Source organism: Manihot esculenta, chromosome 13 (assembly GCF_001659605.2).
Source record: "Manihot esculenta cultivar AM560-2 chromosome 13, M.esculenta_v8, whole genome shotgun sequence".
Taxonomy (NCBI): domain Eukaryota; kingdom Viridiplantae; phylum Streptophyta; class Magnoliopsida; order Malpighiales; family Euphorbiaceae; genus Manihot; species Manihot esculenta.
In genome coordinates this window covers 3528084-3544607 of record NC_035173.2, presented here as the reverse complement: position 1 = coordinate 3544607, position 16524 = coordinate 3528084, and positions in this window count along the sequence as shown.

Below are 16524 nucleotides of genomic sequence, written 5' to 3'. Positions count from 1 at the left end.
CTTAATATATGTTGTGTTTCGAAAACCCAGTGCAGGATAACTGTGAGGGAAGACAGGGATTCATTCCTTTGACCCAAGACCAGTGCATAGGAAAGATCAGGTTTGATTCCTGTGATCCATAGAGAAAGGCCATTAGAGAAGACCAGGTTTGATTCCTGTGACTCTATGGTAGCCAAGTTAACTGATGATATGCTGACCCTTACAGAGTGGGTTCTATGCTGCAGAGCGCATAGGGTGTGGAGGTTACTTGGTACAGCATCACTGGTGTCTTATAGATAGCCTGAGGGCTAGCTCAGATTAGTATATCTGAGTATTTTGGTTCATATGCATGGACCTACAGAGAGTGTTTTAAAGGTTAAGTCTGGTAGTTTTAAAGTCAAGTTTTATCAGTTAATAGTCCAGTCGGATCATGTATGGGATTTTAACAGGTACACAGAGTTCATAGCAGGCTTACTACGGGTCTAGGCGGCCTTAAGCCGATCTGGATCCTAGTGCCGAGCAGTTTGGGCCGTTACAAAGAGGGTACCGGTTTCCGGGCTGTTACAGTTGGTATCAGAGCATAGGGCCTCCTAAGTACGGTGTGGTGAGCAAGGGTTCACACATTGGAAAGAGGTTGGTCTAGAAGGTGTAGTCAGGCAAAGCACAATAAGTATCATCATGTCCACTAGGCTAAAATGTTCAGTTGTTTTGCATGCTGATGTGAAATGCCCATGTATATAAACATGTGTAGTGATGTTATGCTATGTATGCGTGTATATCTTGGAAGTTCATGTGTTTTCATATGAACTCTATGTGTGCTAATGTTTGTTTCTTGTGGTGTTCTTCAGGATAGCTAAGATGAGTGGTGTTAGTCCACAGATTGATTCAGATCCGTCTGAAGAATCTTTTGATGAAAATAGAGGAGGCATGGATCTAGGAAACAAGAGAGAGATAGAAGTAGATGGTCACAGAAGGGATGTTGGTATACAGGTGAATATGGATGCTGAATCTTTAGAGGATGCTCAGACCAAGGACTCTAGAATAGGAGAGAATGAACCCTCCACTTGGAGTACAGCTACCGCGAAAGGAGTGATGTGGGGGAAAACTATAAAGAAAAAGGTTAGAGGTGTGAGACGGTCAAAGAAAAATAAGAGTCTAGGTGATGATGTTGGTCCAAGTTCTGGTATAGGCAAGCCACAATGTTTGAGGTGTGGTAGATTGCATAAGGGAATCTGTCTGGCAGGAACAATAGGATGTTATAGGTGTGGTCAGAAGGGGCATGTGATTCGTGAGTGTCGTATGATGCCTTGGATGGTTCGGTCCCAGCAGACTTTTTCAGGTAGAAAGGCTCAGCAGGGAATAGCCCCATCAGATCCAGTGATGCCAGGTATGCTCTTTTTGAGAGTTTTGATGTCTATCTTTGTTTTGTGGATCCTAGTAGGATTGAAAGTAACAGAAGGAAAAGAGAGGTACATGTTCAGAGTAAAAGTAAAAGAGATAGAGAGTAAGAGAAAAGTTAATAGGTAAAGGAAAGTAAATCAGAAAAGAGTAAGAGAGAGAGTTGCTATGAAATGTTATGGTTCAGGTTTCTTTAAACCCAGGCATAGTGAGAATTGGTTTCTCAAAGGAAGAGTAAGTAAGGAAGGTAAAAGCAAAAGGAAAAGTGAATCAGATTCAAAAAGAAAGGTTAGAGTTAGTCTGGGAATGGGTGGTAGTTGAGGCAGAGAAAAAGGGTTAGCTCTTTCCGTAGATTCCCGAGGGAAGTTCCATTTGCTTTAGCCTGGATCTTCACCCTGACTTAGTATAGCCTAACACATTAAGCACGGTGACGTCAGATACGTTCACCTAGAAGTGCTCAGATGTGTAAGTTAGTGGTTTTGAACCCCAGTGTTTCGCTTTCCTTGTTGTTGTGAGCCGTTGATAGGATTGGGTTTGATGACTTCTGGGCTTAGAGTGTTTTCCTTGGGTCAGTGGACCTGAGAGTGTGATCCATCTGATGCAGAGTCAGTTAGTTCAGTTCAGAGTTTGTGGTGAGTAGATGCGATCCAGCTGACCTTATGGTTCTAGATTTGACTGTGTGATGTCATTCTAGGGCGGATTGATGCATTACTCCTGGTACTACCTGTGTCCGCAGAGACAAGGTAGGAGAGTTATAGTTGAAGATGGATCAGAGTAGTCCTTGTAGGGGGACAGAGTATAGGTGCCTAGAAGTTGATGTCAGCCCTGCAGGCTCACAGTTTTTCAGGAAAGGTTATCAGAGGGTTGTTTTAGCTCTTGTGAGCAAATTTGTCAGGAGAGGGAATCAGCCTCAGTACCCTTTTCTAGTGAGTTCTAGATGTTTCCCAGATAGGCTGTCAGGTTGACCATCTGTCAGGGAGATAGAATTGGAATAAGAATGGTATCTGGACGCAGAACCATTGTTTCCTTTCTTTTCTCTACAGAATGGCACCTGCAGAGAGAGAGCGAAGAGTTATCAGAATAGTGAAAAAGAGGCTTGGTAGATCGGGTTTTCTCTGACTTAGTACTTCACCCTGGTCTATGCACAAGTTGGTGTGGGAAACGAAAGATGAATCCTTAAGGTTTTAATCTGATAGAACAGTAAACCAGTGAGTTTAAGCTGGTAAGCAAGTACCAAGTGGTCCTTAGTTAGGATTGATGATCTTTTAGCTGTTCTGATAAGAGTTGATTAGGGTTTGAGTGTAATCCGAATTTGGAGTATCCCTTTTGCAAGTTAGGAAAAGATAAAGAGAAAAGAGGAATAAGGATCAGAGTAGCGCAGCGAAAGCTGTGAAGTTTAGATCGTGTTTGTTCTTGTTTGTTTGTTTGTTTTAACATTCGAGGACGAATGTTTTATAAGGGGGGAAGATTGTAATACCCGGCTAAATCCGACATCGGAATTCCTACCGTCCGGTGGAATTCAGGGATGTCAGAGGTTCTAGAAGGGTATTAGAAAGATTTTCTACAGTGTGTTGACGTATTTTAAAGTGTTTTGACTAGAATAGGATTGAGTTTTAAAGAGAAAAGGCTTTGGAGACATAGGCCAGGTTCGGCCCCCGAATGTTAAGTTCGGCCGCCGAAAGTGCCCAATGTTCGGCTTCCGAAGGTCATGTTCGGCCCCCGAACGTTGCATGGTTTTGCATGCAGTTTCGGCTGCCGAAGCTGAGGAGGTTGGTTCGTTGTGGACACGCCTCAGTCCGTGGTTTGGCCAGGTGTTCACCTCCAGATCATGATCCGAGGATATGCCACGTCTCCCTTGACTCATCTGCAAGCTTTAATCAGCTCATGCAGGAGCTTGGTTGTGTTTAGTTGGTTTTGAACGTTTTGGAGAAAAGAGAGAAAAGTGAGGTTTTGGTCATAGTGGAAGAGGAGTTGCTGAGTTGGTTGTTCCTCTTCTGGTTTCAAGAGGTAAGGGAAGTCCTTACGTTTGTTTTAATGATTGTCAACAGCTTTTCAAATGGTTACGGGTAGAGTTGCATGGTTAGGTTTTAAAGCTTAGTTTGGATGCTTTAATGGTGTAAGCTTGTATATATGTTGTACTTGCTGTTTTGTTGGGGTTAATAGGTAGTTTTGGACCCCTTGGAGCATATACCAGAGTATATGCAAGTTGAGGAGTTGTGTATGCATGTTGGCGTGGTGTTGGTGCTTGGCAGGAGATGGTTGTGCACGAAGCTGAGTTCTGGATGAACTCAGGTTCGGCCGCCGAAGGGAGGATTCGGCCGCCGAACCCCTTGTGAAGGTAGTTTCGGCTGCCTAAGGTTGCCCCCGAAAGAATGGACTTTCGGATCTGTCCTGCACGTTCGGCCGCCGAAGGTGCCGCCGAAGGTGTCCTGCCTAGCTTTTCCTTTGCATGTTTTCAGTGATTGTTCTATGAGCTTTTAGAGGGGTTTTGGGAAGATGTTTAAGAGTTAATAAGAGTATGTTTGACACCTCAATCGAGTCCTTTTGTGTAGGATCGGACCCGACAGTTCAGGGAGGTCGTCAGGATTAGCAGTTGCAGAGTCAGTCAGGTTTCTGCTTGAGGAGCAGAGGTGAGTAGAACTAAACTTAATCTTTTATTAAAGAAACATAATGCTTTAGCATAGTTCATGCATCATGACTGCTATGATATGTAATAGGGTGATTGCATTAGAATCACGAATATGAAGCATTGCATCTTATTGATGATTATGTGATCAGAGGTTAGGTGGACCCAGGCGACTCCAATAGCCTAAGCTTCGGCTCCTGTCATTGTGTCAGGTCAGTTGGGCAAGTACATGTTGGTATGCCCTGTGTAGCTCCTTTGGGGGGGCCAGTATTGACAGAGGGTATTTTTGGGGTCATGTCTACCTTAGTGGAGATTGGACCAAGGCGACTTCAATAGCCCGTCGAGGGAGTTTTGGGGTCATGTCTAATCCAAGATATATTGATATGTTTGTTTGGTGATGCATTTTCATATATAGTGCGTATGAATGAACTGTTTTCAGTGTTTCTACTCACTGGGCTTTAGAAGCTCATCCCTTTCCCTATATCCCAGTTTTGCAGGTTCAGAGTAGCTGGGAAGGGCAGAAGCATCAGAGGTGCTAAAGGATTGCATGTGTAATAGTATAATGTGGACATGATGTAAATTCAAGAGATAGATGTAAAGTGATGTAATAGATAGTTCGTAAATCAGTATGTTAATGAGATAGATTGTGCTTTTGCCTATAGTGTATGTTAATCCCTTGAATATATGCATGTATCCTGTTTTATAGTTTCTTGATGAGAAATGAGTCAGACCAGACTTAATATATGTTGTGTTTCGAAAACCCAGTGCAGGATAACTGTGAGGGAAGACAGGGATTCATTCCTTTGACCCAAGACCAGTGCATAGGAAAGAAAAGTGAGGTTTTGGTAATAGTTGAAGAGGAGTTGCTGAGTTGGTTGTTCCTCTTCTGTTTTCAAGAGGTAAGGGAAGTCGTTACGTTTGTTTTAATGAGTTTTAACAGCTTTGCAAATGGTTAAGGGTAGAGTTGCATGGTTAGGTTTTAAAGCTTAGTTTGGATGCTTTAATGGTGTAAACTTGTCTATATGGTATAGTTGCTGTTTTGTTGGGGTTGTTAGGTAGTTTTGGACCCCTTGGAACATATACTTGAGTATATGTGAGTGACGGAGGAGTTATGCATGTATGGAGTGGGGTTGGTGCTTGGCAGGAGATGGTTGTGCACGAAGCTGAGTTCTGGATGAACTCAGGTTCGGCCGCCGAAGGGAGGATTCGGCCGCCGAACCCCTTGTGAAGGTAGTTTCGGCTGCCTAAGGTTGCCCCCGAAAGAATGGACTTTCGGATCTGTCCTGCACGTTCGGCCGCCGAAGGTGCCGCCGAAGGTGTCCTGCCTAGCTTTTCCTTTGCATGTTTTCAGTGATTGTTCTATGAGCTTTTAGAGGGGTTTTGGGAAGATGTTTAAGAGTTAATAAGAGTATGTTTGACACCTCAATCGAGTCCTTTTGTGTAGGATCGGACCCGACAGTTCAGGGAGGTCGTCAGGATTAGCAGTTGCAGAGTCAGTCAGGTTTCTGCTTGAGGAGCAGAGGTGAGTAGAACTAAACTTAATCTTTTATTAAAGAAACATAATGCTTTAGCATAGTTCATGCATCATGAATGCTATGATATGTATTAGGGTGATTGCATTAGAATCACGAAGATGTTGCATTGCATATTCTTGTTGAGTATGATCAGAGGTTAGGTGGACCCAGGCGACTCCAATAGCCTAAGCTTCGGCTCCTGTCATTGTGTCAGGTCAGTTGGGCAAGTACATGTTGGTATGCCCTGTGTAGCTCCTTTGGGGGGGCCAGTATTGACAGAGGGTATTTTTGGGGTCATGTCTACCTTAGTGGAGATTGGACCAAGGCGACTTCAATAGCCCGTCGAGGGAGTTTTGGGGTCATGTCTAATCCAAGATATATTGATATGTTTGTTTGGTGATGCATTTTCATATATAGTGCGTATGAATGAACTGTTTTCAGTGTTTCTACTCACTGGGCTTTAGAAGCTCATCCCTTTCCCTTAATCCCAGTTTTGCAGGTTCAGAGTAGCTGGGAAGGGCAGAAGCAACAGAGTTATACTACAGGATTGCATGTGTAATAGTATAGTGTGGACATGATGTATCTAAAGAGATATATGTAAAAGTGATGTAATAGATAGTTCGTAAATCAGTATGTTAATGAGATAGATTGTGCTTTTGCCTATAGTGTATGTTAATCCCTTGAATATATGCATGTATCCTGTTTTACAGTTTCTTGATGAGAAATGAGTCAGACCAGGCTTAATATATGTTGTGTTTCGAAAACCCAGTGAATGATAACTGTGAGGGAAGATAGGGATTCATTCCTTTGACCCAAGACCAGTGCATAGGAAAGACCAGGTTTGATTCCTGTGATCCATAGAGAGGCCAATAGAGAAGACCAGGTTTGATTCCTGTGACTCTATGGTAGCCAAGTTAACTTATGATATGCTGACCCTTACAGAGTGGGTTCTATGCTGCAGAGCGCATAGTGCATGGAGGTTACTTGGTAGAGCATCACTGGTGTATTATAGATAGCCTGAGGGCTAGTTCAGATTTGTATATCTGAGCATATTGGTTCATATGATTGGACCTACAGAGAGTGTTTTAAAGGTTAAGTCTGGTAGTTTTAAAGTAAAGTTTTAAAGTTAGTAGTCCAGTTGGATCATGTATGGGATGTTAACAGGTACACAGAGTTCATAGCAGGCTTACTACGGGTCTAGGCGGCCTTAAGCCGATCTGGATCCTAGTGCCGAGCAGTTTGGGCCGTTACAAAGAGGGTACCGGTTTCCGGGCTGTTACAGTTGGTATCAGAGCATAGGGCCTCCTAAGTACGGTGTGGTGAGCAAGGGTTCACACATTGGAAAGAGGTTGGTCTAGAAGGTGTAGTCAGGCAAAGCACAATAAGTATCATCATGTCCACTAGGCTAAAATGTTCAGTTGTTTTGCATGCTGATGTGAAATGCCCATGTATATAAACATGTGTAGTGATGTTATGCTATGTATGCGTGTATATCTTGGAAGTTCATGTGTTTTCATATGAACTCTATGTGTGCTAATGTTTGTTTCTTGTGGTGTTCTTCAGGATAGCTAAGATGAGTGGTGTTAGTCCACAGATTGATTCAGATCCGTCTGAAGAATCTTTTGATGAAAATAGAGGAGGCATGGATCTAGGAAACAAGAGAGAGATAGAAGTAGATGGTCACAGAAGGGATGTTGGTATACAGGTGAATATGGATGCTGAATCTTTAGAGGATGCTCAGACCAAGGACTCTAGAATAGGAGAGAATGAACCCTCCACTTGGAGTACAGCTACCGCGAAAGGAGTGATGTGGGGGAAAACTATAAAGAAAAAGGTTAGAGGTGTGAGACGGTCAAAGAAAAATAAGAGTCTAGGTGATGATGTTGGTCCAAGTTCTGGTATAGGCAAGCCACAATGTTTGAGGTGTGGTAGATTGCATAAGGGAATCTGTCTGGCAGGAACAATAGGATGTTATAGGTGTGGTCAGAAGGGGCATGTGATTCGTGAGTGTCGTATGATGCCTTGGATGGTTCGGTCCCAGCAGACTTTTTCAGGTAGAAAGGCTCAGCAGGGAATAGCCCCATCAGATCCAGTGATGCCAGGTATGCTCTTTTTGAGAGTTTTGATGTCTATCTTTGTTTTGTGGATCCTAGTAGGATTGAAAGTAACAGAAGGAAAAGAGAGGTACATGTTCAGAGTAAAAGTAAAAGAGATAGAGAGTAAGAGAAAAGTTAATAGGTAAAGGAAAGTAAATCAGAAAAGAGTAAGAGAGAGAGTTGCTATGAAATGTTATGGTTCAGGTTTCTTTAAACCCAGGCATAGTGAGAATTGGTTTCTCAAAGGAAGAGTAAGTAAGGAAGGTAAAAGCAAAAGGAAAAGTGAATCAGATTCAAAAAGAAAGGTTAGAGTTAGTCTGGGAATGGGTGGTAGTTGAGGCAGAGAAAAAGGGTTAGCTCTTTCCGTAGATTCCCGAGGGAAGTTCCATTTGCTTTAGCCTGGATCTTCACCCTGACTTAGTATAGCCTAACACATTAAGCACGGTGACGTCAGATACGTTCACCTAGAAGTGCTCAGATGTGTAAGTTAGTGGTTTTGAACCCCAGTGTTTCGCTTTCCTTGTTGTTGTGAGCCGTTGATAGGATTGGGTTTGATGACTTCTGGGCTTAGAGTGTTTTCCTTGGGTCAGTGGACCTGAGAGTGTGATCCATCTGATGCAGAGTCAGTTAGTTCAGTTCAGAGTTTGTGGTGAGTAGATGCGATCCAGCTGACCTTATGGTTCTAGATTTGACTGTGTGATGTCATTCTAGGGCGGATTGATGCATTACTCCTGGTACTACCTGTGTCCGCAGAGACAAGGTAGGAGAGTTATAGTTGAAGATGGATCAGAGTAGTCCTTGTAGGGGGACAGAGTATAGGTGCCTAGAAGTTGATGTCAGCCCTGCAGGCTCACAGTTTTTCAGGAAAGGTTATCAGAGGGTTGTTTTAGCTCTTGTGAGCAAATTTGTCAGGAGAGGGAATCAGCCTCAGTACCCTTTTCTAGTGAGTTCTAGATGTTTCCCAGATAGGCTGTCAGGTTGACCATCTGTCAGGGAGATAGAATTGGAATAAGAATGGTATCTGGACGCAGAACCATTGTTTCCTTTCTTTTCTCTACAGAATGGCACCTGCAGAGAGAGAGCGAAGAGTTATCAGAATAGTGAAAAAGAGGCTTGGTAGATCGGGTTTTCTCTGACTTAGTACTTCACCCTGGTCTATGCACAAGTTGGTGTGGGAAACGAAAGATGAATCCTTAAGGTTTTAATCTGATAGAACAGTAAACCAGTGAGTTTAAGCTGGTAAGCAAGTACCAAGTGGTCCTTAGTTAGGATTGATGATCTTTTAGCTGTTCTGATAAGAGTTGATTAGGGTTTGAGTGTAATCCGAATTTGGAGTATCCCTTTTGCAAGTTAGGAAAAGATAAAGAGAAAAGAGGAATAAGGATCAGAGTAGCGCAGCGAAAGCTGTGAAGTTTAGATCGTGTTTGTTCTTGTTTGTTTGTTTGTTTTAACATTCGAGGACGAATGTTTTTTAAGGGGGGAAGAATGTAATACCCGGCTAAATCCGACATCAGAATTCCTACCGTCCGGTGGAATTCAGGGATGTCAGAGGTTCTAGAAGGGTAAGAGTGAAGGTTTTCTAAAATGCTTTTAAGTGTTTAAGTGTTGGGTTAGAAAAGAGTTGAGTTTGGTGGAGAATTGGCCAAAGGAGTTTCTGTCATGTTCGGCCCCCGAATGTTAAGTTCGGCCGCCGAAAGTGCTCAATGTTCGGCCCCCGAAGGTTATGTTCGGCCCCCGAACGTTGCATGGGTTTGCATGCAGTTTCGGCAGCCGAAGCTGAGGAGGTCGGTTCGTGGTGCACACTCCGCAGTCCGTGGTTTGGCCAGGTGTTCACCTCCAGCTCATGAGCAGAGGTTATGCCACGTCTCCCTTTGACTCATCTGCAAGCTTTAATCAGCTCATGCAGAAGGTTTGGTCATTTGCAAAGGTTTTGAACGTTTTTGAGAGAAAAGAGAGAAAAGTGAGGTTTTGGTAATAGTTGAAGAGGAGTTGCTGAGTTGGTTGTTCCTCTTCTGTTTTCAAGAGGTAAGGGAAGTCTTTACGTTTGTTTTAATGAGTTTTAACAGCTTTGCAAATGGTTAAGGGTAGAGTTGCATGGTTAGGTTTTAAAGCTTAGTTTGGATGCTTTAATGGTGTAAACTTGTCTATATGGTATAGTTGCTGTTTTGTTGGGGTTGTTTAGATCTTGTTTGTTCTTGTTTGTTTGTTTTAACATTCGAGGACGAATGTTTTTTAAGGGGGGAAGAATGTAATACCCGGCTAAATCCGACATCAGAATTCCTACCGTCCGGTGGAATTCAGGGATGTCAGAGGTTCTAGAAGGGTAAGAGTGAAGGTTTTCTAAAATGCTTTTAAGTGTTTAAGTGTTGGGTTAGAAAAGAGTTGAGTTTGGTGGAGAATTGGCCAAAGGAGTTTCTGTCATGTTCGGCCCCCGAATGTTAAGTTCGGCCGCCGAAAGTGCTCAATGTTCGGCCCCCGAAGGTTATGTTCGGCCCCCGAACGTTGCATGGGTTTGCATGCAGTTTCGGCAGCCGAAGCTGAGGAGGTCGGTTCGTGGTGCACACTCCGCAGTCCGTGGTTTGGCCAGGTGTTCACCTCCAGCTCATGAGCAGAGGTTATGCCACGTCTCCCTTTGACTCATCTGCAAGCTTTAATCAGCTCATGCAGAAGGTTTGGTCATTTGCAAAGGTTTTGCATGTTTTTGAGAGAAAAGAGAGAAAAGTGAGGTTTTGGTAATAGTTGAAGAGGAGTTGCCGAGTTGGTTGTTCCTCTTCTGTTTTCAAGAGGTAAGGGAAGTCTTTACGTTTGTTTTAATGAGTTTTAACAGCTTTTCAAATGGTTAAGGGTAGAGTTGCATGGTTAGGTTTTAAAGCTTAGTTTTGATGCTTTAATGGTGTAAGCATGATTATGTGTTATAGTTGCTGTTTTGTTGGGGTTAGTAGGTAGTTTTGGACCCCTTTGAGCATGTACTTGAGTATATGCAAGTTAAAAGGAGTTATGCATGTTGGAGTGGTGTTGGTGCTTGGCAGGAGATGGTTGTGCACGAAGCTGAGTTCTGGATGAACTCAGGTTCGGCCGCCGAAGGGAGGATTCGGCCGCCGAACCCCTTGTGAAGGTAGTTTCGGCTGCCTAAGGTTGCCTCCGAAAGAATGGACTTTCGGATCTGTTCTGCACGTTCGGCCGCCGAAGGTGCCGCCGAAGGTGTCCTGCCTAGCTTTTCCTTTGCATGTTTTCAGTGATTGTTCTATGAGCTTTTAGAGGGGTTTTGGGAAGATGTTTAAGAAGTTATAAGAGTATGTTTGACACCTCAATCGAGTCCTTTTATGTAGGATCGGACCCGACAGTTCAGGGAGGTCGTCAGGTTTAGCAGTTGCAGCGTCAGTTCAGTGTTCTGCTTGAGGAGCAGAGGTGAGTAGAACTAAACGTAATCTTTTATTAAAGAAACATAATGCTTGAGCATAGTTCATGCATCATGAATGCTATGATATGTATTAGGGTGATTGCATTAGAAGCACGAATATGAAGCATTGCATATTATTGTTGATTATGTGATCAGAGGTTAGGTGGACCCAGGCGACTCCAATAGCCTAAGCTTCGGCTCCTGTCATTGTGTCAGGTCAGTTGGGCAAGTACATGTTGGTATGCCCTGTGTAGCTCCTTTGGAGGGGGCCAGTATTGACAGAGGGTATTTTTGGGGTCATGTCTACCTTAGTGGAGATTAGACCAAGGCGACTTCAATAGCCCGTCGAGGGAGTTTTGGGGTCATGTCTAATCCATGATATATTGAGATATTTGTTTGGTGATGCATTTTCATATATAGTGTGTATGAATGAACTGTTTTCAGTGTTTCTACTCACTGGGCTTTAGAAGCTCATCCCTTTCCCTTAATCCCAGTTTTGCAGGTTCAGAGTAGCTGGGAAGGGCAGAAGCAACAGAGTTATACTACAGGATTGCATGTGTAATAGTATAGTGTGGACATGATGTATCTAAAGAGATATATGTAAAAGTGATGTAATAGATAGTTCGTAAATCAGTATGTTAATGAGATAGATTGTGCTTTTGCCTATAGTGTATGTTAATCCCTTGAATATATGCATGTATCCTGTTTTACAGTTTCTTGATGAGAAATGAGTCAGACCAGGCTTAATATATGTTGTGTTTCGAAAACCCAGTGAATGATAACTGTGAGGGAAGATAGGGATTCATTCCTTTGACCCAAGACCAGTGCATAGGAAAGACCAGGTTTGATTCCTGTGATCCATAGAGAGGCCAATAGAGAAGACCAGGTTTGATTCCTGTGACTCTATGGTAGCCAAGTTAACTTATGATATGCTGACCCTTACAGAGTGGGTTCTATGCTGCAGAGCGCATAGTGCATGGAGGTTACTTGGTAGAGCATCACTGGTGTATTATAGATAGCCTGAGGGCTAGTTCAGATTTGTATATCTGAGCATATTGGTTCATATGATTGGACCTACAGAGAGTGTTTTAAAGGTTAAGTCTGGTAGTTTTAAAGTAAAGTTTTAAAGTTAGTAGTCCAGTTGGATCATGTATGGGATGTTAACAGGTACACAGAGTTCATAGCAGGCTTACTACGGGTCTAGGCGGCCTTAAGCCGATCTGGATCCTAGTGCCGAGCAGTTTGGGCCGTTACAAAGAGGGTACCGGTTTCCGGGCTGTTACACTGTGATCCATAGAGAAAGGCCATTAGAGAAGACCAGGTTTGATTCCTGTGACTCTATGGTAGCCAAGTTAACTGATGATATGCTGACCCTTACAGAGTGGGTTCTATGCTGCAGAGCGCATAGGGTGTGGAGGTTACTTGGTACAGCATCACTGGTGTCTTATAAGGGTCAGAGTAGCGCAGCGAAAGCTGTGAAGTTTAGATCGTGTTTGTTCTTGTTTGTTTGTTTGTTTTAACATTCGAGGACGAATGTTTTATAAGGGGGGAAGATTGTAATACCCGGCTAAATCCGACATCGGAATTCCTACCGTCCGGTGGAATTCAGGGATGTCAGAGGTTCTAGAAGGGTATTAGAAAGATTTTCTACAGTGTGTTGACGTATTTTAAAGTGTTTTGACTAGAATAGGATTGAGTTTTAAAGAGAAAAGGCTTTGGAGACATAGGCCAGGTTCGGCCCCCGAATGTAAGTTCGGCCGCCGAAGGTGCCCAATGTTCGGCCCCCGAAGGGTATGTTCGGCCCCCGAACGTTGCATGGTTTTGCATGCAGTTTCGGCTGCCGAAGCTGAGGAGGTTGGTTCGTTGTGGACACGCCTCAGTCCGTGGTTTGGCCAGGTGTTCACCTCCAGATCATGATCCGAGGATATGCCACGTCTCCCTTGACTCATCTGCAAGCTTTAATCAGCTCATGCAGGAGCTTGGTTGTGTTTAGTTGGTTTTGAACGTTTTGGAGAAAAGAGAGAAAAGTGAGGTTTTGGTCATAGTGGAAGAGGAGTTGCTGAGTTGGTTGTTCCTCTTCTGGTTTCAAGAGGTAAGGGAAGTCCTTACGTTTGTTTTAATGATTGTCAACAGCTTTTCAAATGGTTACGGGTAGAGTTGCATGGTTAGGTTTGAAAGCTTAGTTTTGATGCTTTAATGGTATAAGCTTGTATATATGTTGTAGTTGCTGTTTTGTTGGGGTTAATAGGTAGTTTTGGACCCCTTGGAGCATATACTTGAGTATATGCAAGTTGAAGGAGGAGTTATGCATGATTGTGTAGACTTGGTGCTTGGCAGGAGATGGTTGTGCACGAAGCTGAGTTCTGGATGAACTCAGGTTCGGCCGCCGAAGGGAGGATTCGGCCGCCGAACCCCTTGTGAAGGTAGTTTCGGCTGCCTAAGGTTGCCTCCGAAAGAATGGACTTTCGGCTCTGTCCTGCACATTCGGCCGCCGAAGGTGCCGCCGAAGGTGTCCTGCCTAGCTTTTCCTTTGCATGTTTTCAGTGATTGTTCTATGAGCTTTTAGAGGGGTTTTGGGAAGATGTTTAAGAGTTAATAAGAGTATGTTTGACACCTCAATCGAGTCCTTTTGTGTAGGATCGGACCCGACAGTTCAGGGAGGTCGTCAGGATTAGCAGTTGCAGAGTCAGTCAGGTTTCTGCTTGAGGAGCAGAGGTGAGTAGAACTAAACTTAATCTTTTATTAAAGAAACATAATGCTTTAGCATAGTTCATGCATCATGAATGCTATGATATGTATTAGGGTGATTGCATTAGAATCACGAAGATGTTGCATTGCATATTCTTGTTGAGTATGATCAGAGGTTAGGTGGACCCAGGCGACTCCAATAGCCTAAGCTTCGGCTCCTGTCATTGTGTCAGGTCAGTTGGGCAAGTACATGTTGGTATGCCCTGTGTAGCTCCTTTGGGGGGGCCAGTATTGACAGAGGGTATTTTTGGGGTCATGTCTACCTTAGTGGAGATTGGACCAAGGCGACTTCAATAGCCCGTCGAGGGAGTTTTGGGGTCATGTCTAATCCAAGATATATTGATATGTTTGTTTGGTGATGCATTTTCATATATAGTGCGTATGAATGAACTGTTTTCAGTGTTTCTACTCACTGGGCTTTAGAAGCTCATCCCTTTCCCTATATCCCAGTTTTGCAGGTTCAGAGTAGCTGGGAAGGGCAGAAGCAACAGAGTTATGCTAAAGGATTGCATGTGTAATAGTATAGTGTGGACATGATGTATAATGATGTAAATTAAAGAGATATATGTTACAGAGGTAAAGTGATGTACTAGTTAGTCAGTTGATGTATAAATGAGTTAGAATGTGCTTTTGCCTATTGTCTAGTGTATGTTAATCCCTAGTGTATGCATGTAACCTGTTTTTACAGTTTCTTGATGAGAAATGAGTCAGACCAGACTTAATATATGTTGTGTTTCGAAAACCCAGTGAATGATAACTGTGAGGGAAGACAGGGATTCATTCCTTTGACCCAAGACCAGTGCAATAGGAAAGACCAGGTTTGATTCCTGTGATCCATAGAGAGAGGCCATTAGAGAAGACCAGGTTTGATTCCTGTGACTCTATGGTAGCCAAGTTAACTTATGATATGCTGACCCCTACAGAGTGGGTTCTATGCTGCAGAGCGCATAGGGTATGGAGGTTACTTGGTAGAGTATCACTGGTGTATTATAGATAGCCTGAGGGCTAGCTCAGATTAGTATATCTGAGTATTTTGGTTCATATGCATGGACCTACAGAGAGTGTTTTAAAGGTTAAGTCTGGTAGTTTTTAAGTAAAGTTTTAACAGATAGTAGTCCAGTTGGATCATGTATGGGATTTTCACAGGTACACAGAGTTCATAGCAGGCTTACTACGGGTCTAGGCGGCCTTAAGTCGATCTGGATCCTAGTGCCGAGCAGTTTGGGCCGTTACAAAGAGGGTACCGGTTTCCGGGCTGTTACAGTTGGTATAAGGATCAGAGTAGCGCAGCGAAAGCTGTGAAGTTTAGATCGTGTTTGTTCTTGTTTGTTTGTTTGTTTTAACATTCGAGGACGAATGTTTTATAAGGGGGGAAGATTGTAATACCCGGCTAAATCCGACATCGGAATTCCTACCGTCCGGTGGAATTCAGGGATGTCAGAGGTTCTAGAAGGGTATTAGAAAGATTTTCTACAGTGTGTTGACGTATTTTAAAGTGTTTTGACTAGAATAGGATTGAGTTTTAAAGAGAAAAGGCTTTGGAGACATAGGCCAGGTTCGGCCCCCGAATGTAAGTTCGGCCGCCGAAAGTGCCCAATGTTCGGCCCCCGAAGGGTATGTTCGGCCCCCGAACGTTGCATGGGTTTGCATGCAGTTTCGGCAGCCGAAGCTGAGGAGGTCGGTTCGTGGTGCACACTCCGCAGTCCGTGGTTTGGCCAGGTGTTCACCTCCAGCTCATGAGCAGAGGTTATGCCACGTCTCCCTTTGACTCATCTGCAAGCTTTAATCAGCTCATGCAGAAGGTTTGGTCATTTGCAAAGGTTTTGCATGTTTTTGAGAGAAAAGAGAGAAAAGTGAGGTTTTGGTAATAGTTGAAGAGGAGTTGCCGAGTTGGTTGTTCCTCTTCTGTTTTCAAGAGGTAAGGGAAGTCTTTACGTTTGTTTTAATGAGTTTTAACAGCTTTTCAAATGGTTAAGGGTAGAGTTGCATGGTTAGGTTTTAAAGCTTAGTTTTGATGCTTTAATGGTGTAAGCATGATTATGTGTTATAGTTGCTGTTTTGTTGGGGTTAGTAGGTAGTTTTGGACCCCTTTGAGCATGTACTTGAGTATATGCAAGTTAAAAGGAGTTATGCATGTTGGAGTGGTGTTGGTGCTTGGCAGGAGATGGTTGTGCACGAAGCTGAGTTCTGGATGAACTCAGGTTCGGCCGCCGAAGGGAGGATTCGGCCGCCGAACCCCTTGTGAAGGTAGTTTCGGCTGCCTAAGGTTGCCCCCGAAAGAATGGACTTTCGGATCTGTCCTGCACGTTCGGCCGCCGAAGGTGCCGCCGAAGGTGTCCTGCCTAGCTTTTCCTTTGCATGTTTTCAGTGATTGTTCTATGAGCTTTTAGAGGGGTTTTGGGAAGATGTTTAAGAGTTAATAAGAGTATGTTTGACACCTCAATCGAGTCCTTTTGTGTAGGATCGGACCCGACAGTTCAGGGAGGTCGTCAGGATTAGCAGTTGCAGAGTCAGTCAGGTTTCTGCTTGAGGAGCAGAGGTGAGTAGAACTAAACTTAATCTTTTATTAAAGAAACATAATGCTTTAGCATAGTTCATGCATCATGAATGCTATGATATGTATTAGGGTGATTGCATTAGAATCACGAAGATGTTGCATTGCATATTCTTGTTGAGTATGATCAGAGGTTAGGTGGACCCAGGCGACTCCAATAGCCTAAGCTTCGGCTCCTGTCATTGTGTCAGGTCAGTTGGGCAAGTACA